This window comes from Gracilinanus agilis, chromosome 3, assembly GCF_016433145.1.
Source record: "Gracilinanus agilis isolate LMUSP501 chromosome 3, AgileGrace, whole genome shotgun sequence".
Lineage (NCBI taxonomy): Eukaryota > Metazoa > Chordata > Mammalia > Didelphimorphia > Didelphidae > Gracilinanus > Gracilinanus agilis.
This window is the reverse complement of record NC_058132.1, coordinates 342,181,127-342,203,093: the sequence shown is the minus strand read 5'-3', so window position 1 is coordinate 342,203,093 and position 21,967 is coordinate 342,181,127. Positions and strand designations below refer to the sequence as shown.

The 21,967-nt window shown below is 36.8% G+C and overlaps 1 pseudogene; it reads right to left on the bottom strand.

The window, feature by feature from the left end:
• The window catches only part of LOC123241541, a 51,896-nt pseudogene that overhangs the window by 22,412 nt on the left and 7,517 nt on the right, over positions 1–21,967 (bottom strand).

Here is a 21,967-nt window from a genome sequence, read left to right as displayed (position 1 = left end):
TGGGACATCTTTTTTGTGAATTCATATGTTACCATCTAGCTTAAGCTTAGATAGAAGCTGCATATTTGCAAAGAGTTTTATCTAAGGCTTTTACAGGGGAGATTGAGGTTTGAGAATTAAAACTGAAAAAGAGTAAAATAAATAATAATAAATAACACAAAATAACAGTAATGGAAGTGAGATAATAATTGAAATGAAAGTTTTTGAAGAAAGTATAAAAGATCAGATGACTATATATATATGTATATATATATATATATATATATATATAATAAGTTTCTAAGGCACTGAGCAGATTCTAATGCCAGGTTTTCAAAAAAATGGGTTTAATAACAACTTTGTTCATTTCAGTTTGTTGTTGGCAGTTTTCCAAAGCAGGTGTTTGGTTCAGACAGAACTAAAAAACAGCTAAAGTATAAGAAATTAAATTCTTTAATGTAGAGGTTCATAACTGGATATTCTTCATGTTAATGAAATTGGAATTGTGAGGTTCAAGTTAGCTCTGACCATTTAGTTATATTGGCAATAAAAAAATTTGGTAACTGTTAAATTGTATTAAGACCTATTTTCCAAAGAATTTTAGGGAAGGATATAATTAGTGACTTGGGACCAGGAGAAAGCTGATCTGCCAGAGGAGCAGCTCTGAGGATCAGTATAATTTCAGATGGCCGAAGACAACAGCCATAGCAGAGGACCCTAGAAATTCACCTGTTGCATCATGAGACTTGCAGTCTTTGAACATGATAGACTGGACAATGGGGGTTGGATCACCTTTCTCTTTCATGTTTCTCCCATGTATTTTTTAAGGCTCCTGTGCCAGAAGGGGAGTGTCCCCTTAATGACTCCTTGTCAGTCATTTTTGACATCATGTCATAAAACACCTATGCAATGTTAATAAAGCCTTCCATGTAACATTTAGTCATCATATTTGGTGTGCTTCACTGGGGAAACTGACAGTTTTCCCAAAAGGCAGAGGAGGGACTATGATCATTTATATTTTGTATACTGTATTAATTCCTATATATTAGGGATTATTGTGGATTCCTCTATCTGTGATCTGGGTCAGAGATACCATCTAGTTTGCTGCTTTTTGCATTTTCTTTGTCCTTTGGAATCCCTAGGAATATCTTCTTTTTAAGCAAAATTTGGTTAATAAATGAAAGGGAGAAGGGTTTTTTTCCTGTGTATGTGCAAAAGCTCATTATCAGTTTGGGGAAGGGCTGAGGGTCTGATGGACTGCCTCTTAATTAGTTTTGTTGAATTAAAGATGTCTCTGGATGGTCAAGGGAGGGGCTGAATAATGAGCTACTAAAAATCTATTTATTATCTTGACCCAGCTGAGGTTGTCCCTGGTCCCAGAGAGAACCTTGGAGATATATATCACTTTATTGGTTATGATTCTGCTCTAACCAATGAACCTGATACAATCAATAAACTTATATTCTTACCCTCAGTCTCTTGAGATAATTGTAATCATAACATAACAGTTATCTGAGTTGGTCATTCCAAATTCCTCTGACTCAGTTTGGAAAGAAAGTTTTCCCAGGGCATAGAATGCTCCAGGGTATGGACCATACATAATGGTAACAGATAGATTCATAAATCTTTCTATGTGTTATATCTGGGAAGCTGTAAAATGACAGGAGTCTGTAGCAATCAAGTCTTACTAATCTTTTGGTTTATGGAGAGGACACACACACAGGCTCTCAAATTGGCTTGACTGAAGGGAGGGGCACGATCTTGCTGAGTGCTCCTTTACTTTCCCCCTCCCACTAAGCAGTTAGAAAATCAGTTACAATATGGAGGTTGATCTGGTATCTTCTGGGCTCAGACAGTTGACCAGGAAGGACTAAATTCCTAAAGATGATAACTTTCTCTAAACTATTTCCCCACAGGTTTCAGTTGGAGAGAATAGGAGATAATAGGAGAAGCTTCATGTTTTGAAGCCTGCAGGCTCTAAGGATAAGATGGAAATCAGGGCTACCAAATCAGAGCGACTCAGCTTGAGGAAGTTATGAGTATTTCCCTAAATATAACCAGGCACTCCCAATTGATTGAAGGTTTAATGATTCATGGGGATGGGAAGAAAGGGAGATCAAATAAGGTTAGATAAGGTGGTTTTTTTTTTTTTTTTTTTTTTTTTTTTTTTTTTTTTTTTTATCCTGGGACTCCATCTAGGAGCATAGGGCCACAACCAGTAGGCAATGGGACACACAGTCGCTCAGGATCACCCAGCTGGGAAGTGTCTGAGCCCGGACTTGAAGTGTCTGAGCCCGGACTTGAACCTAGGACCTTTCGTCTCTAGGCCTGGTTCTCAATCCACTGAGCTAGCCCAGCTGCCCCTACTTTAGGTTGCAGTTTCTTTAGCAGATGTTTTTACAGGGTGGGGTTGCTAGCCCCACGCTCAACCCTCCTCCTTTTTTCATCTGGGCTAGGGACGTCCTTGGCCCAGGAGTGGTAAGGGTGGGCAGTAGGGGTCAAGTGACTTGCCCAAGGTCACACAGCTGGAAGTGTCCGAGGCCGGACTTGAACCTAGGACCTCCAGTCTCTAGGCCTGGCTCTCCACTGAGCCACTCAGCTGCCCCCTAGGAATCCCTAAAACTGTTATGTCCAAGCAGTCCCTCCCCCCAAAGGGGAAAGGTAACTTGTATAGCAAGTCAGCTAAGTCTATAAATAATCTCCTATATCTAAGTAACTAAATAGAGATAGCTGAGATGTTGATTGAAGGTCAAATCAAGGTAAAGCAGGTTGACAGCTAGGAACTAAAATGGCTTTGTTCATATTTAAGCCTCAAGCCCCTCAAAAGCAACCAGGACTTAGGACATAGCAAACAGAGTGACCTGCTTACTTCAAACCCAGGACTCAAGTGCCTTTAACTACCCCCTCTCTCAGAGTTCTCGGGGGGGGGGGGGGGGCTATGGAATTCTAAGCTGTGGCCTGACCCCCTCTGTTGCAGCTGGAATTCCACTCTGCCATTTCAATCTCACATATGTTATTATTTCAACAATCAATATATTAATTAAAAATTTCAAATAAGATACCTGTTTTGAGAACAAATGTGGGATCTGTTGAGTTTATAATCATTTCTGACTTTTTCTTGGTAATGTTTCCAGAGACAACCTGGAAAGTAATGGAGCCAATTTTCATTTCATAGACTACCAAGTCAGGGCTAGAAATAGTCCAAAGGATACCTGAGGAGATAAAAAATGATATGAGAGACCAAACAAGATCCTGGGTCTGTTAACTCTTTGTCACTCCTCTACTCTCTTGGCTTACTTTTCCATCTAAACTAATCTACTAGGTTCAAGAGGTGATCCTTTCAGTGAAAAATAATTAGAGAATAGGATTATGCCATATATAATGTTCATAGTAGCATAAACAAATTTGTTAAGATGGAAACATTTGATTGGTTGTGTCTTTGAAGAAGTTGTATGAAAGATGGTTTTAACTCTCATCAAGCAAAAGTGGATGAGTCAGTTGATTTGGTAGTCAATGGCATATGCCATATAAAAATAACCAACATCTTGCAATGATCCATAATATCATTGTGCCTTGAGATTTTTTTCTCTTATTGATTTATTCTGTCAAAAAATCATGATTGTTTTCTTCTGGACTTCAACTACCAATAAGTAGTCAGTAAATAGCTTTACTGGACCTTTTGTATAATCAGCCTGAGCAATTCTGCCACTGGTAGGATTTCCATTATTCCATCTGGTAAATTGTTCTGAAAATGCTTAGAAATAGAAACACAATTACTGAGTGCAATTTTGACAGAAACATGACTCAAATTCATTAGAGAAATACATGTGATGCATAAACTACTACATCTCCATAGTTGCTGGTTACAGTATATATCTCCAATCAGAATTCTATTTCTGAATCATGGAAGTTAGTTTTTAAGTAGATGAAGCAGACTTTGAGTCCAAAGAGTATCACATTTGCAGTCCAAAGCTCAAGTTTAGATCCCTGACTCTGTGGCTTCTGCCTGTGTGATCTTGGGCAAATTAATGAACATCTATGGATGTTAGTTTCCTTATCATCAAAATGAGAAGTGGACTAGATTATTCTTTAGTTCTACATCTATGAGCCTATGAACTTTTTTTTAGAGCTCTTACTTTCTGTCAGTATAAATTCTAAGACAGGAGGGCAAGTGCTAGGCAAAAGTGGGTAAGTGACTTGTCAAAGGTCAAACAGTTAGGATGTGTCTGAGGCTAGATTTGAACACAGCTCCTCCCAATTCCTGAGTTCACCTCCCCATCCACTGTGCCACCTAGCTTCCCCTGAACTTTTAAAATGATTTTAAATGCCTGGTGCTAATAGTACTAAATAATAAAAGATTTAAAAATATGTTTATTCAAATCTAACTATATGCTACACAATCTAATTAAAAAGAATGATATAATTTTTTTGCTGCCCTATACTTTGAAACATTTTTGGATGTTCATCCTTGTAAGAAAAGAAAATTTTATATCTTAATTTCTTATTTCATTACTTACATAAATTGTGTTGATTTTTTTGCTTGTTTTTCTTTTTTAAAAGGATAAACTAGTTTTCGATGGTGGGTATAGTTTATTCTGAAATAACTGATATAAAACAAAACATATCAAATAGCATTTAAAAGACCCACAAGATATAGAAAATGGGAACACTAATACACTGTTTGTGGAACTTCAAACTTATTCAACCATTTTGGAGAGCAACTTGGAATTATGTCCAGTTATAAAACCATGTATACTCTCAGACCTACCAACACTACCATCAGGTTTATTTCCTAAGGAGAATTGGGGAAAGGGGAAAGAATCTATATGTTCCAAAATATTTATAGCAGTTCTCTTTGTGGTGGTAAAGAACTGGAAATCAAGGAGATGTCCATGATTTGGGTAATGGCAGAACAAATTGTGGTATATGATTGTGATGGAATACTACTGTGCCATAAGAAACAAGGACCAGGTGAATTTTTTAGAAACCTGGAGAGACTAAATAAAATAATGAAGAGTAAAATGGGCAGAACCAAGAGAACATTATATACAACTACAAAATTAATATTTGAAGAATAGCTTGTGAATATCCACTTCCAGAGAAAGAACTGATAGATGGAGATAAGATATATACAGTTGTCTCTCACTATATTGAAATTCACTTATTGCGGCTTCACTGTAGCATGGGTCTTTCAAAAAAAAAAACTAATTCTGTTATTGCAAAGTTTTCTCTAATCATGGGATTTTGTGGATACTATAACAATAGAAATGTAGTACCCCTCTACTGCTTGCACAAGTTTACCAATGTGAGATTGTACACAGCACACTAGTGGCTGATGGAAGGAAAGGTGGCCAACCACGGCTCTGTGTTCTGTATCCTGGGTGCTGATTGGCTCAGTGACTGTAGCTTCGGTCTGTTTGTTCTCCCACACTGTGCCCATACATTCAGCATCTCTCCTTGTCCATTTCACTTCTAGGATTTTCACCTATGGTGGTGGTGGTGGGGTTCCTCTGGAACATAACTCCTGCGAAAGGTGAGGGATCATTGTATATTTTTGTTGTTGTTTTTTTGGGTGGTATTTTCTAAAGTGAAGAGAAAGGAGAGAGGGAGTGAGATACATAGGAATTTTGGTATAACTAACAAATAAATAAAAATTCAAAAACCACAAAATTCTCAAATATGCTTTGTTAGTGGAGTTTATTTGGATGTTTGTTGAGAATTTTCTGTTGTATCAAATGAACCTATCTTTTGACCCACTCCATAGTGAAGACTTAGAAGTCTTGGGGAAGGGGAGCTACCTACTTGCTAGTTTCCTCAGAATTCTCCAAGTTCTCCAAGTGGTTTCACTTTTGACTTTGAGTTTGGGCTTCTGAGAAGAAGCTATTTGGAAGCTCCAGTGTGTATCTGAGGAGGAGCCTTTGCAAGTGGCCATAGGATAGATGCCACTGGAAGATGATGGAGGTTGGGTCAACATGGGCAGAATAATGATGGGAGGTAGGAGATGAAGGGGATATTTCAAGCAGTAACCACAGAATTCAATCTGCATTAATGACCAAGCTTGAGTTGGTGGGATGAGATGATGACCCTCTCTTCCTCCTTTTCTCCATTTAAGGACAAGATGAATTTCTCTGATAACTAATCAAAATAACTTTCCCATTGTTCCTTTCTGGCTACTGTGGTAATATTTAAGACTAAATTTACCTGTATATATTTTTTAATTTTTAAATTTTTTTTAAAACCCTTACCTTCTGTCTTGGAGTCAATACTGTGTATTGGCTCCTAGGGAGAAGAGTGGTAAGGGCTAGGCAGTGGGGGTTAAGTGACTTGCCCAGGGTCACACAGCTAAGAAGTGTCTGAGGCCAGATTTGAACCTAGGACCTCTAGGCCTGGCTCTCAATCCACTGAGCTACCCAGCTGCCCCCTGTATATATTTTTTTAAAACTGTTATTTATTTATTGAATACTAACAAGTTATCAGTCCCAAGGCAGAAGAATGGAAAAGGCTGCACAAAGGAGGTTAAGTGATTTGCCCAGAGTCACATAGCTAAGAAGTGTCTGAATTCAGATTTAAACCCAAGTCCTCCTGACTCCAGGTCTGGAACTCTATCCACTGTGCCACCTAGCTGCCCTGGTTGTTATTTATTTATTTAAAACCCTTGCCTTCTGTCTTAGAATCAATTCTGTGTATTGGTTCCAAGTAGAAGAGAGGTAAGGGCTAGGCAATTGAGGTTAAGTGTCTTGCCCAGGGTCACACAGTTAAGTGTCTAAGGTCATATTTGAACCCAGGTCCTCTCTACTCCAGGCCTGGTGTTCTACCCGCTGTGCCATCTGGATGCCTTGATTGTTATTTATTTTTTAAAAGTTCCTTTTGGGCCATACAAGAAACCTTGAGTTGTCTGTTATGGTTACTGGGCTTACCTACAAAGCAGCTAAGGAATGGAGAAGTTCCCTTTCAAAGATGGAAGATTTATTTTTCTCAGCAAAACCTGACAGATGGTATAATAGTCAGTAAGCCATAAAAAAAGGAGAGTGCTGAAAATTTTCTCTGTATGGGGAACAAAAAGGAGCCTTCAAGGAAAATAGTTATCCCTAGAGTCCACAAAGTAAAAAAGTTGCACTGTGGGATCTTAGTCTCCTTGCCCGTTTCTCCTGTGCAGATGGAAAGAAAAGCCTAGGAGCTATGGGGCAAGGTTGGCTTCAGCTGTGTATGTTTGCAAGGTTATTATAATGATATTGTCAGGGGCTGAAGCGATCAATATGCAGCTGGAAAGCCCTGACTGCTCACACTTCCCCTAGTGGTCAGAGAACCAAATTGTATCAAAATGTTAAAATGTGGAAGGTTTATGGATTGAGTTTTAAGAGATGGAAATCTAATAGGAAAAAATGGAAAGTCTTACACTCAGATTCAAAAAAGCAACTTCCACAATCTAATCTAGGAGGGATTTAGCTAGACATTTGGAATAGATTTATTGGTTTTAGTGTATGCTAAGCTCAATGAGTCAGAGGTACAGGAGCTCTAAAAGACTTATAGACTAGGGTTGTATTGGGAGGTACCATGACTAGAATCAGGAAGTGATACATCCACTGCATTCCGCCTTTGGTAGATCACATCTGTGTTCATTTCTGCAGCTTAACTTCTCTTAATTCCAGTGTCTTCCCTCTCAATTATTTCCTATTTATCTTGTTTATAGCTTTTGGGCACTTATTTATTTACTTGTGGCCTCCCTCCCTTTAGACTGTGAGCTCTTTGAGGGGAAGAACTACATTTTGCCTCTTTTGTATCCCCAGTGTTTAGCACAGAGCCTGGCACATAATAGACACTAGTTATATTTTAGAAAAGACATAGATCAGCTAGCCTATAGCAAGTAAAAGGACAAACAAAATAATGACACTTAAAGACGTGCCTTATGAAGACTACACATCCACAAGATGGATGTGTGACCTGGAAAAGAAAAAAAAAACCTAATATGAGATAGTCAGCTTTGAAGTCTACATGAATGGTTGTCATGTGGAAGAAGGTTTATCCTAGAGAGCATAATGGCCATGGGTAGAGATTATAGGGAGGGTCCTTTTGACTTAAGATAAATAATATGCTCTTAACAGTAGGTATCTAAAAATGGAAGAAGCTACCTTAGAAGTAGTGAATCTCTCATGCTCATAAAATCAATTCTAGAGCTAGAAGAGACCAGAGAGATCATCTAGCCCAATCTTCTCATTTTATTTGTGGGGAAACCAAAGCCTAGAAAGCTATGACTTTCCCAAAGTCAAACAAGCTATCAATAGAAGAGTCAAAAGAGTACTGAAACTGAGGTCCTCCAGGGACTCAAAGGTCAGCTCTTTTTGTAATGCAGAGTCTTGAAGAATAGATTCAGTGACCACTTGCAAGGATACTGTGGAGAAGATTACTGATTATGAGATTCTAAGTGTGTACCCTAGGGATCTTGGTCACAACCTTGCTATTATGAGTTAACAGGTATAAATAGAAAGGTTAAAAAGAGTATGGGGCCTGATCACACTCACTTGTAGATTACCTATACTCAACCTGCTATTTGACTCATTGTTACATACACACACACACACACACACACACACACACACACACACATATATATATATATATGTATATATATATATATATATATAAAATATTTTTTTTATTACCCTGAGAAGTATCATGGATGGAGGGCTGATTTTTTAATTTTTATTTTGAATATTTTCTCTTAGTTACATATTTCATGTTCTTTCCCTCTCCCCCAAGCTGCCCTAACCTCCCTTAGCCAATGCCCAATTCCACTGGGTTTTACATGTATCATTGATCAAGACCTAATTCCATATTATTGATAGTTGGACTAGAGTTATCATTTAGTGTCTTCAATAATATCCCCATCAGCCCATGTGTTCAGGAAGTTGTTTTTCTTCTATGTTTCTCCTCCCACAGTCCTTCCTCTGAATGTGTCTAGTTTTCTTTCTCATAAGTCCCTCAGCCTTGCTCTGGATCCTTGCATTGCTGCTAGTAGAGAAGTCCGTCATGTTCGATTGTACCACAGTATATCAGTCTCTGTGTACAATGTTCTCCTGGTTCTACTCCTTTCACTCTGCATCAATTCCTGGAGGTCATTCCAGTTCAAATGGAATTCCTCCAGTTCTTTATTCCTTTGAGCACAATAGTATTTCATCACCAACAGATACCACAATTTGTTCAACCATTCCCCAATCAAAGGACATTTTCTCATTTTCCAATTTTTTGCCATCACAAAGAGCATGGCTATAAATATTTTTGTACAGGTCTTTTTCCTTATTATCTCTTTGGAGTATAATCCAAGCAGTGCTATGGCTGGATCAAAAGGTAGATAGTCTTTTAAAGCCCTTTGGGCACAGTTCCAAATTGCCATCCAGAATGGTTGGATCAGTTCACAACTTCACCAGCAATGCATTAATGTTGGAGGGCTGGTTTTTGAGCCAGGAAGATCTGGGTTCAATTCCCATCTTTGATACATACTATGTGACTTTACATCAGTTACTTAATCTCTTAGTACTCTAGGCAACATTCTAAGATGAGAAGTTGCAAAGTTTCATAGGAAGAAAGCATTTCTACATCTGAGAATTCTCGACACTGTTATAATCACAAGTTTAGTCCCAATTGTTATCTTCCTGAGAGATATAGTGATACATTATGGTGGATAAGTTATTTTCAATAATAAACTATTAATCTTTCTCATTAATTATCTTGCTCTTCCACTCCAATTCATTAAATGTTAATTAAATACTGAAGTATAGAAACCTCCTTTTCCAATAGCAGTTAGTTCAATTTACATATGATTAAATGAATATTAAAGTTACTGCATGTATAGTACATATAATTTAATAATACATTGAATTGATAGTAAACATAAAAACACACAATTATAGCATATTGCCAATAAATAAGGCCATAACCTGAGCTACCTCGAAATCTCTCTTTATAAGCAGATGCCTTCTCTTCACTAGTTTATTAACTCATTCTCAAATCATTAACTGATTCCTAATATCAGTCCTCAGAATTAGATCTTATTCTTACAATTGTCTTCCCTTTTGTAATCTCTTAGTTTCACTCAAGCTCTTCATAGTTCTCTTAAGACAATTTTCACAAGAAAGAAGTCTATCTATCTTTTATACAGATAAGTCATAGATCCTCGTGGAACAAAAATAAATGATGCATCTTCTCCATAAAGAGAAATATTTCATATCAAGTCATTTTCTCAAAAGTCATTTTCTTATTCTCTCTGTATTCTCCACAGATTGTTCACGGATTCTCACAGAGCAGAGATAAAACATGTGGCTTCTTCCTGACTCAAGAAGAAAAAGACTTTATGTTAAGCCATTTTCTCAACTGACATTTTCAACTGCCAATACAAGACAATTTTTGTGAATATTTTCTTTGATTTTTTTCTGATTCTATTAAAGATAGAAACGTTTCCTATGGTCGCTGTACCGTAAACATTTGAAAACAAGTGCTACACATGGAAAAGGGTGACCCTTTTAGATTCTGACAATCTTGATGATTGAAATGAGTCAAAAATAAAAAGAAATATGAAATTTGCTTATGAGCAATACTAATAAAACAGCTGCAGAGATGATTCACTTGTCTAGAGTAAAGTCTGATGTTCTGAATTGCAGTTATTTGCATTAAGACAGAGGGAAGAACTTTGAAGTTAAAAACTAGAGAACTCTGAATCTCAGAACTGTTTTATGATTATTGGGGAAAATGTACATTATCAAGTTATGACATAATGGCAATAATTTTATAACCTAAAATGAAATGCCTTGCTAAAAGGACCTCACAATGAACCAGCAATTTGAATAAAATATGGTCTCCCAAAACTCTTAGTGCATTATTCTTACTGAACTAAGACTTTTGGGATGCCCTATATATGAACACTTTGAAAAAGAGGTGATAGCTCTCTGCACTGTTATCTATTACTAGGAAGATCTGGTTGATAGAGGCTAAACAGCTCTGACTATACTGCCACCTGCATCCATCAAGGTAGGGAAGAACCATCTTAAGAGTCCAGTTGATGGAGTAGAATAGGAATCTTTTTTTTTAAAGCAATTTTAGGATGATTGATGCTTTTTTAAAAGAGGAAAACACTATTTTACCTGAAAACATCTTTAAGTATGAAGCTGAAAATGTTGATTACCACTCTTTAAAAAACAAACTCTTACCTTCTGTCTTAGAATCAATACTAAGTATTGCTTCCAAGGTAGTAGAGCAGTAAGGGTTTGGCAACTGAGGTTGTGTCTTACTCAGGATCACACAGCTAAGAAGTGTCTGAACCCAGATTTGAATCCACAACCTCCCATCTCTAGGTCTGGCACACTATTCTCTAACCCCCTAGATGCTCTTACCATAGGTATTCTTGAAGAATAACCTCTGCTGCGTGGAGGAAAAGCCCAGGCTATAAGTAGATCAACGGTGGAGCCATCCAACAGATTAATCTGTCCTAATGAGACAATGTGCCTCAAGAGGGGCTGGTTCAGTGTAGCCATGAAGCAGGATAGTTTTGTAGCAAACACTGATCAACACAGAAGCTATTATCCATCAAGTAAATATTTATGAAATATTTTTGATGGTGTCAAAGCATATTGCTTACATGTATGCCTTACTACACTGGTATTTTAAATGCTCACTCTCCCCATAGATATTATGTTTTTGAAGAAGAATATGTTCTTGGTGTATGGGTGGAATGTTGTGTAATTATTTGTTTTTACTTATAATTTTCAATAATTGTTTTGGATAATGTTATTTGAGTAATATCAACCTATTTGTTAATGGGTAATATATGAATAAGGCTTCATGAGTTATAGTGTTAGTAGGAACATCGACCTACAAGGTTGATACCTACAATTCTAAGAATAATAGTAATAACAATTGGGCCGTCTAGGTGGCTCATTGGATAGAGAGCCAGGCCTGGGGTTGGGAGAACCTGGGTTCTAATCTGGCCTCAGACACTTCCTAGCTGTGTGATCTTGGCCAAGTTGCTTAACTCCAATTGCCTAGCTCATCTGCCTTAGAGCCAATATTTAATATTGATTCTAAGACATAAGGAAAGGTTTGTTTTTGTTTTTTTAAATAGCATTAGCTTCTCTCTTGGAAACCCCACTTTGCTAGAGTGGTTACAAGTTGAGGGGGAAAGAGTCCTAAGAGAAAGTGGAATAATTAGAAATCCAACATTACACATGTATTCTGTGGTTGCCTCTTTAGGTATGATTTATATGTCCATACTTCAATATTTCAATGAATCTTGGGTATTACTGATGTGGTGTACAGATTGAAACTCATTCATATCTTTTCATTGCATGTGATTCAATAGAACCGTCAGAAATGATCCATACAACATGCTGGAAGCCTTTCTTGAGCTCTTTTTTATGTTTCCAGGGTGCTAGTAACCATTTAGATGTATTATTCCTCAAACAACCAGTCCCTTTCCTTCTTTAATATTCTTTAATGACATCTCTTATGTTTGTTTTGGAGTTCAAGTCACCATTGAAAATCCATGATCATTGATGTGTTGGCCATGTGTTTCTCTATTGTCCCTTGGGTCATATGTAATGTTAGTTTCTCAGACACCACAGCATTCCAGAACTTGCGGCCTTAGGTCATAGTTAGGAAAACATTTCTGTTTGAAAGATAGGTGTTTGTTTTAGAGAATGCTGTCTTCCTGTGTTTGTGTTGGGACTATTTTTGTGTTGGGACTATTTGCATGATTTCTTTCCAATGTGGAAACTCCTTCCATGGATGCAGATCAGTAATTTATCTATAACTTAGAGTAGCTTTGAATCATTAAAAGCATCAGACAATTTCCAAAATTCAATCCATGCCACTTTCTTTGATCCATTAAAATTCAGGATGACTATCCATGCACATCCTAATCAATAAGAGGGAGCATGCCATATTGAATAGAGAAATGGGTTCAAATCCTGCCTCTGACAAATGCTGACTTCTGGAAGAACAGTAGTCCAACTTCTATCCCTATTCAAGTACTTTCTTTAGGAGGAAAGATTTTAAGTTTTTCCTCAAAAGATATTGACACTATCCTGGAAACTTGTTTGGCTTATACTGTTAACATCTCTTCTTGGTCTTTAAACTACAATATAGTCATTAGTAAGTAGGTAGGTGGCCCTGTGGATAGAGTGCAGGGCCTGGAATAAGGAAGATCTGAGTTTAAAATTGACCTCAGATACATACTAGCTGTGTGACCTGGGCATGTGGATTAACCTTGTTTGCTTTAGTTTCCTCATCTGTAAAATGAGTTGAAGAAGAAAATGGCAAACCACTATAGTATCTTAGCCAAGAAAACCCCAAATGGGATCATGAAGAATAAGACATGATTAAAAGGCTCAACAACAAAGTAGCACATTCTTTGAAGAGTGGCTGATGGAAAGGAAAAGCCCTATTTTTACAAAAATATTTATTGCGGTTCTTTTTGTGGTAGCAAAGAATTGGACATTGAGGGGTTATCTATCAGTCAGAAGGAATGGGTGAACAAATTGCACTATATAATTGCAATGGAATACTATTGCTCTATAAGAAATGGTGAGCAAGATGATTTTGGAAAAACCTAGGAAGATTTACATGAACTGATATAAAGTAAAGTGGAGTGAGCAGAACCAGGATATTTTACACAGTAAAAACAGTATTTTTTGATGAACAACTCTAAGTGACCTAACTTTTCTCAATAATACAGTGATCTTTTTTTTTTTTTTTTTAAACCCTTACCTTCCATCTTGGAGTCAATACTGTGTATTGGCTCCAAGGCAGAAGAGTAGTAAGGGTAGGCAATGGGGGTCAAGTGACTTGCCCAGGGTCACACAGCTGAGAAGTGGCTGAGGCCAGATTTGAACCTAGGACCTCCCGTCTCTAGGCCTGACTCTCATTCCACTGAGCTAACCAACTGCCCCCTACAGTGATCTTATGATACATGTAAAACCCAGTAGAATTGTGCGTCGGTTATAGGGGCTAGAGGTGGGGTGGGGTGAGTGGAGGGGAGGGAAAGAGCATGAATCATGTAACCATGGAAAAAAATTACAAAATGTAAAATAAATAATTTTGATTATATTAAATTAAAAAGTTTTTGTACAAGGGAAAACAATGCAACCAAAATCAGAAGGGAAACAACAAACTGGGAAAAAATCTTTATAACAAAAAATTCTGACAGAGGTCTAATTACTCAAATATACAAGGAGCTAAATCAATTGTATAAAAAATCAAGCCATTCCCCAATTAATAAATGGGCAAGGGATATGAATAGGCAATTTTCAGATAAAGAAATCAAAACTATCAATAAGCACATGAGAAAGTGTTCTAAATCTCTAATAATTAGAGAAATGCAAATCAAAACAACTCTGAGGTACCACCTCACACCTAGCAGATTGGCTAAAATGATAGCAGGGGAAAGTAATGAATGTTGGAGTGGATGTGGCAAAATTGGGACATTAATGCATTGCTGGTGGAGTTGTGAACTGATCCAACCATTCTGGAGGGCAATTTGGAACTATGCCCAAAGAGCAATAAAAGAATGCCTGCCCTTTGATCCAGCCATACCATTGATGAGACTGTGCCCCAAAGAGATCATAGATAAACAGACTTGCACAAAAATATTTATAGCAGCACTCTTTGTGGTGGCAAAAAACTGGAAAGCAAGGTTATGCCCTTCAATTGGGGAATGGCTGAACAAATTGTGGTATATGTTGGTGATGGAATACTATTGTGCTCAAAGGAATAATAAACTGGAGGAATTCCATGTGAACTGGAAAGACCTCCAGGAATTGATGCAGAGTGAAAGGAGCAGAGCCAGAAGAACATTGTACACAGAGACTGATATATTATGTTAAATCGAATGTAATGGACATCTGTACTAGCAGCAATGCAATGACCCAAGACAATTCTGAGGGATTTATGGAAAGGAACACTATCCACATTCAGAGGAAGAACTGCAGTAGAAACACAGAAGAAAAACAACTGCGTGGACACTTGGGTTGATGAGAACATGATTGGGGATGTAGACCTGAAAAGACCACACCCCATATAACTATCAATAATGTGTAAATAAGTCTTGACTGACCACACCAGTGGAAATGCGAATTAGCTACGGCGGAAGGGGGGGGGGTGATTCGGGGGAAGGGAAGGTGAAGGGGGTGAAGGGTAAAGTAAAAACATGACTTATGTAACCATGGAAATTTTTTCTAAAAATAAAAAATTATTAAAAAAAACTAATTAATTAAATAAAAATTTTCAATAAAAAAAACCCAAACAATACAGTGATCTAAGACAATTCCAGAGACTCAGGATGAAAAGGACATCTGCCTTCAGAGAAAGAACTGATGAAGTTTGAATGCAGATGAAAACATACACTATATCACTTTCTTTATTCTTTTTTCTTTGGGATCTCTTTCGCAAAATGACTAATATAGAAAAAATATTTTATATGATTACATGTGTAAAATATATCATATTGTCTCTGGGGAGGATAGGAGATAGTAAGGGAGGGAGGGCAGGAAAAAGGGAGAATCTGGAATTCAGATTTTAAAAAATGAATGTTAAAAATAATTTTAACATATAATTAGAGAAAAGTAGAATATTATCTAAAAAAAGAGTGGCTGATGGAAAATGATGGGCAAACGAGGCAAGGGAGCTTTACTCAGCTCAATCAACATGAAATTTCTACAGTGTTGAACATCCTTCTCCTGCTACTTTTTTAACTGTTGAATTATCTATGAATACCTCATTTTGTTTAGATATCCAATGTCAACTCTCTGATTCAGACCTAGCACAGAATCATTGCTATAATTATACTGGACTGGAGTGTAGTGATCTCATTGAAGTATGGGATAGGAAATGAAGAGGAAAGTAAGTTCTGATTGGCTTTTGTGCTTCTAGTGATGCTGACTGAAAAGGTGGTTACTTTCTGTGAGATGTTCCCAGCTCCTAGGAGATTGGAAAATAAATTGTCTGTGCTTATTCAGTAAGGAGAGACTGACGTGAATATGTTCTGTGTCCTTAGAACTGTACCTTGAAGTTGATTTTGGTAAAAATAGCTTTTAGGTCCATCAGTTGTATTGTTCCTGGGACTTCTAGTCGAATAATATTAGCCTCCTCCAAGTTTCATTAGTTTTACTACATCTCCTCCAAGTTTAACTTACATGGAGTTCAGGAACTGCCTTTAAAGCATCTAGAAGGAATTGAATTTTAAGGGTATCAAACGTACTGATTTCTACCTCACAATCAGGGACAAGTATGGTAGGATTATAAGTGTTGTCTCCTTGCTGGGACTAGATGCTTTTGTATTGCTAATGGACACCATCACTCATTTGCTTTGAAGGAGGACTAATGAAGGAAGGTCTCTCAAAGATATAAAGGAATAATTTTGTTGTTAAAAGTCATTTTTTAGGTGTGTTCAACTATTTGTGGCCCCTGTGGAGGTATCTTGGTAAGGATATTGGAGTGACTTGCCATTTCTTTTCAGTGTACCCATATTATAATTAAGGAAACTGAAGGAAACAGAAGTTAAGTGAGTTTCCCAGGGTCACACAGCTAATAAGTGTCTGAGGCTGAATTTGAAGTTAGGTTTTCCTGACTCTAGGTCCAGTGCTCTACTTCTCCATCTACCTGCCTCATATAATGGTATTTCTATATAATTAATTTCCACTGTAATGTTCTGTGTTTTTTTCCCCTCTCATTTAGCAACATGATTCTGAGAAGGGGCCCATGGCTTCACCAGACTCACAAAGAGGTCTGTGGCATAAAAAAGGTTAATCATTCTTGCCCTAAATGATGATGAAATTAACTTTGTCTACTCCTTTGTTTGCCTTTCCAAGGAGAGTCCATACGCATCAGTTAATTATGACTTCCTTTCATTATTCAGTTTTGTTTATTTTGAGAACATCATTGTTAATGTGTTCCATTTCTTTGAATAGAATGTCAATTTACAGATCATTAGACACTTAGAGTATCTATCTTATTTATCTATTTCACATTTATGTGATTAATGTGGTTAATTAATGCTTATCATCAACCAAGAAACTATATGATGAAGAGAGTCTCATAGTTCCGAAAACCACTAATTTTTTGGTATTGATTTATGGTTTACCATGGTCAAAGAATTCATTGCCAAAGGTCACTTGATTGCTTATGAGTCTCTCCATTTTAGCTACAATGATCTTTAATGGGAAAACTTAGATGACCACTAGAACTATATATTTTTTCCATTTCTCTGTCAAAAAGCTTTCCTTGTTACAAAGCAGCAGATCTTTTAATAAAAGACAATCACATTGAGGTTAATCAGTGTTACCATGCTTGTAGAGCAGAAAAAAACTTAGAAAAATAAAACCTTTTGAGCAGTGCAAGAAACTGCAAATATGATATGATGCTATTTAGAATTTTTTAAAAATTAAAGCATCATTTATTAATTACCTATATGAGGAAGGCAATGTTAACCAAAATGACACAACTGTTTTTACCTGAATGTTATCAGAGTCTTCAAAGGTGCTTCACCACTGAATTTGAGCACTGGAGACAGGATTAATTTAGCCAAAAGGATTTTAGGAAACCCCAAATTTCCTGTTCCAATTGCTGGAAAAGTGATTGATGTTAAGGAGAGTGTGGTAGCCATCTTTAAACATTATGTGATAATGTCTTGCATAACCTGAAAAACAAAATAAATTCATCTTATACTAAGCTAGCCTCAGAAATAAAGAATGGTAGGAAAAGAGGAACATTTAGGTGATGAAGGCTGAAATTTGATTTAGAAATTTCAAGGAGACTTGGTACTGCTTATAGGCCATGGACTTTTTGGAAATTGGCTTGACTGTAGTAACAGAAGGAGTATGGATAGAAAATTAACATTTGTGTAAGGACTTTGGAAGTTTACCAGTTGGTGTGATGAAAAAAAGAGTAGGATTATCATGAAAGAACTCAGGAAGTATGTGGAAAAGAGAGTGCTAAGGCTAAGTGACCTGCCAGGTGTTGGTTTTGAATAGATAGCCCCATTCACAAAGGGATTATTTTAAGGAATCTGGGACCGTGTATGTGTGTGTGTGTGTGTGTGTGTGTGTGTGTGTGTGTGTGTGTGTGTGTATGGAGAACCAGAGTCACTAACTCATCAATTCTCCCCATGTCTCTCTTGGCCTCCTTTGCCATAAATCATTATCATCATCATTATCATTAATAATGATGCTACTATTATAGGAACTTATAATTTTGTTTTTGTTCTTGTTATTGACCATGCCTCAGAAAGCATCCATATATGGAAATAAATGGCATAGATAATAGACTCTCCCATAACTATCAGTGTAAATTCAAAAGAGAAATAACCTATATGGATTTGCAAGAAGATTCTCTGTGGTCTCTAAATGAACTTAAGCCTTTCTCTACCTTTTGTGAATCCCCTGCTCCTTTATCCCAACAAGGAGTCACCATATGGAGCACAAATCTACAGTCCAGATTATAACCTCTGGTCAGAAAAACATGTCCTATTTTCACTGGTTTTCTTTTTTCTGCTGCATTTAATTCTTCTTGCAGGTCTGGACCAGGTTTCTTCAATAAGGCTTGAGAAAGTGGTCTGCACTCAAGTTAAAGATTCCATGGGACGGTGTTGATGATAAGATTGGTCTTTAAGACAAAACCAATACCTTGTGAAAAATCTAACTGCATCAATAATTTTGAAAGACTTATAAACTGCAATCAATGACCAACCACAATTCCAGGAGATTCATAATGAAACGTGCCACAAATGTTTACAGAGAGGTGATGGATTCAGAGTGCAGAATGAGACAACTTTTTTTGGACATGGCCAATATAGTAATTTGTTTTGTTTGACAAAATATTTGGTACTTGAAATGGTTTTCTTTTTTTTCAATAGAAGGGTATATAACAGAAAGAGAGAAGGCTAACTTTTGCTAATTGAAAAAATAAAATTGAAGTAAAAAGAGTGATGTATGTTTGAAAGATTTTACCCTAAATTACTAAAACAAACTACTGAAAAATTAAAAGATGGGAAATAAACAATAAAAATGGAAAAATCTTATCACATCAATTAATATTTGTTGAATATGTATTCTGTGAAAAAAATTAAGGATGCAAATAGGCAGTTCTTGATCTCAAAAAGTTTATTACATGGGTAGGGAGACAAGATCTTCATATAAAAAATATATCAGATTTACATAACATTTCAAGACAAAACTATTGTAGATATGGGAATATGTAGAAGCATCTAAACATTTATTTCACAGATATTAAATGAGCTTCTGCAAACAGATTTGCACTCTAGAGGCACACTACTTACTATTCATAGAAATTTGGGCAAATCATTTAACTTCTCTGAGTCTCCATTTCTTTATCTGTACAATGAGGCAAAACGACCTAGATCAGAGTCTTTAACTTTTTTTGTTGTTGTTAAAAAGACTTGTTTGGCAGTCTGGTGAAGTCTACAGACTCCTTCTCAGAATATTTTTTTAAAGGTATGTGAAAATTGCATAGAATTACCAAGAAAACTAATTATATTGAAATATGGTTCCGAAATTTAAAAAAAAATCACAGATTCCAACTTGAGAATCTCTGGCCTAAATGATATCCATGGTCATTTCTCATGATTCTATTGCATTCCAGGCAGGTAAAAGATCAATCAGAGGCCTTTTCAATAATCCCAACACAGAATACTAATATTCTGTACTTATGTGATAATATCAAGAATAGAAAAAATGTTTCTAAGAGACATTTTCAAGGAAGAATCAGTAAGAACTGTTAATTACTTGAATTTGGGAAGCAAGTAGATGCCAAGATGATCCTTAAATTTAAGTAAATGGGAGAACAGTGGCACCATGAAATGAAACAGGAAACGAGGAGGGAGAACTGTTTGGAGGAAACATTATGCACCATACTTCTTAATACCTAAAAATTACTCAAGATCTAATCATCCATTTTGCTGATTGTTCAGGTCCTGAACTGCTATTTTTCTATAATGTGCAAAATCCATCCATTCATTTGAAAAATGATTATTGAATTCTTTCTACAAATAAATTTGTGGTCTAGTCAAAGGGGAGGATGGACCAGAGGAATCCTCCCTAATCCCCTCTATCTTGTGATAGGTTCCAATTTTCTCAATAGGATTCTCCTTCCCCAATACTAACTTATTCACTTTGGAAGGAAAATATTAATTGCTAAAACTATCAGTCTGTACGTAGATGTAGAAAATACAAACCATATTTAAAAAAGGAGTGCTAAAGCAAAGTAAAGGTATAAGTGAAAAAGAGGTGAAAAAACAGACTAGGGAGACTTACAAGCAGGAAACAGGAAGAGATATCAACACCCTCATTAGGAGTTTATTTGCTTCCTATACGTCCTGTTCTGCACCTCTTAGGAGTGACTGTGGCAGTGGTGATATTGCAGCATTTTTCGTGGCAACCAGAAAGGAGATCCATCAGCTGCTACTCTTTGTCTCCTCCTGCAGTACTGATTATAGCAGAAGAGACAGGAGAGATGTGCCTGACAATTAGGTAGCAGGAAAATAGGGAAATAGTCCCCTACTGAAAACTGCTCTGATATATATATATATATATATTTTTAAATCTTTACCTTCCATCTTGGAATCAATACTGTGTATTGGTTCCAAGGCAGAAGAGTAGTAAGGGCTAGGCAATGAGGGTTAAGTGACTTGCCCAGGGTCACACCCCTGGGAAGTGTCTGAGCTCAGATTTGAACCTAGGACCTCCCGTCTCTAAGCCTGGCTCTCAATCCACTGAGCTACCCAGCTGCCCCCATGCTCTGATATTCTTGAACAAAAGGGTAAAAAATAAGTTGAAAGAATAAACCACCAATTACCTCCTGAAAGAAATCCCTGAATGAAAACTCTTAGGAATATTATGGTAGAACTCCCTGGACAGGAAGAAAATACTGCAAACAATCAGAAAGAAACAATTCACGTATCATGGAGCCATAGTCAGGATAACACAAGATTTAGCAGAGTTGGAGTTGTAGGTTCCCTGGCCCAGAAGACTTGGTATCACCAGCTCTCCCTATTATAAGCCTGTCTAGTGCCCCTTTATTACAACTTCTATATTAAAGAATCAGAGGACTTGGAATATGATATTCCAGAAGATAAAGGAGATAGGATTTCAATCAAAAATCACCAGCCCAGTGAAACTGAATATAATCATTTAGGAAGAGAAATAGATACTTAATGAAATAGAGAACTTTCAAACATTTCTCATGCAAAGAACAGAGTTGAACAGAAAATGTGATTCTCAAATACAAGACTCAAGAGAAGTAAAAAGGTAACAGGAAAGAGAAAAGGAAAGGGATTCAATAAGATTAAACTCTTTATATTCCAACATGGGAATATGATACTTGTAACACTTCAGAATTTTATCATTATTAGGGCAGAATTAGAAGAATTCATAGACGGAGATCTTTCCCTATATTTTACTGGCAGAAAGGAAAACACAGAATCACATGCTTGTAGACAGGGTTGGTTGGAGAGGGATGGTGGCAGATAGGCATCATCAGCATCAAATACATCCTGATCCCTTAAAGTAAGACATATTTTCATCCATTAGGCAATGAGGTAGTGGAATATAAAATTGTTACTAGAGCAATGTGTTGGTTAGTTTTATTTAACTGTTCTTCTTTGTTATAAGGTCAGATTTTAATAGGGTGTTGAGAGGAGTTTCACTTTACAAATGCTTATTGAATACCCTCTGGAAATAATTTTGTTGTCTAGTCTAGTCTATTGGAAGATATCATGACATTCAAACCAAAGCAACAGTGAAGAAAAAATAAATTAATAAATTTTCTTTTAAAGAAAAGGTGCTAAGCTCCCATTAAAAATAAGATCAAATTTCCCCTCCCTCCCTCCTTTCCTCTCTTTTTCTCCCTTCCTTCCTTCCTTCCTTCCTTCCTTCCTTCCTTCCTTCCTTCCTTCCTTCCTTCCTTCCTTCCTTCCTTCCTTCCTTCCTTC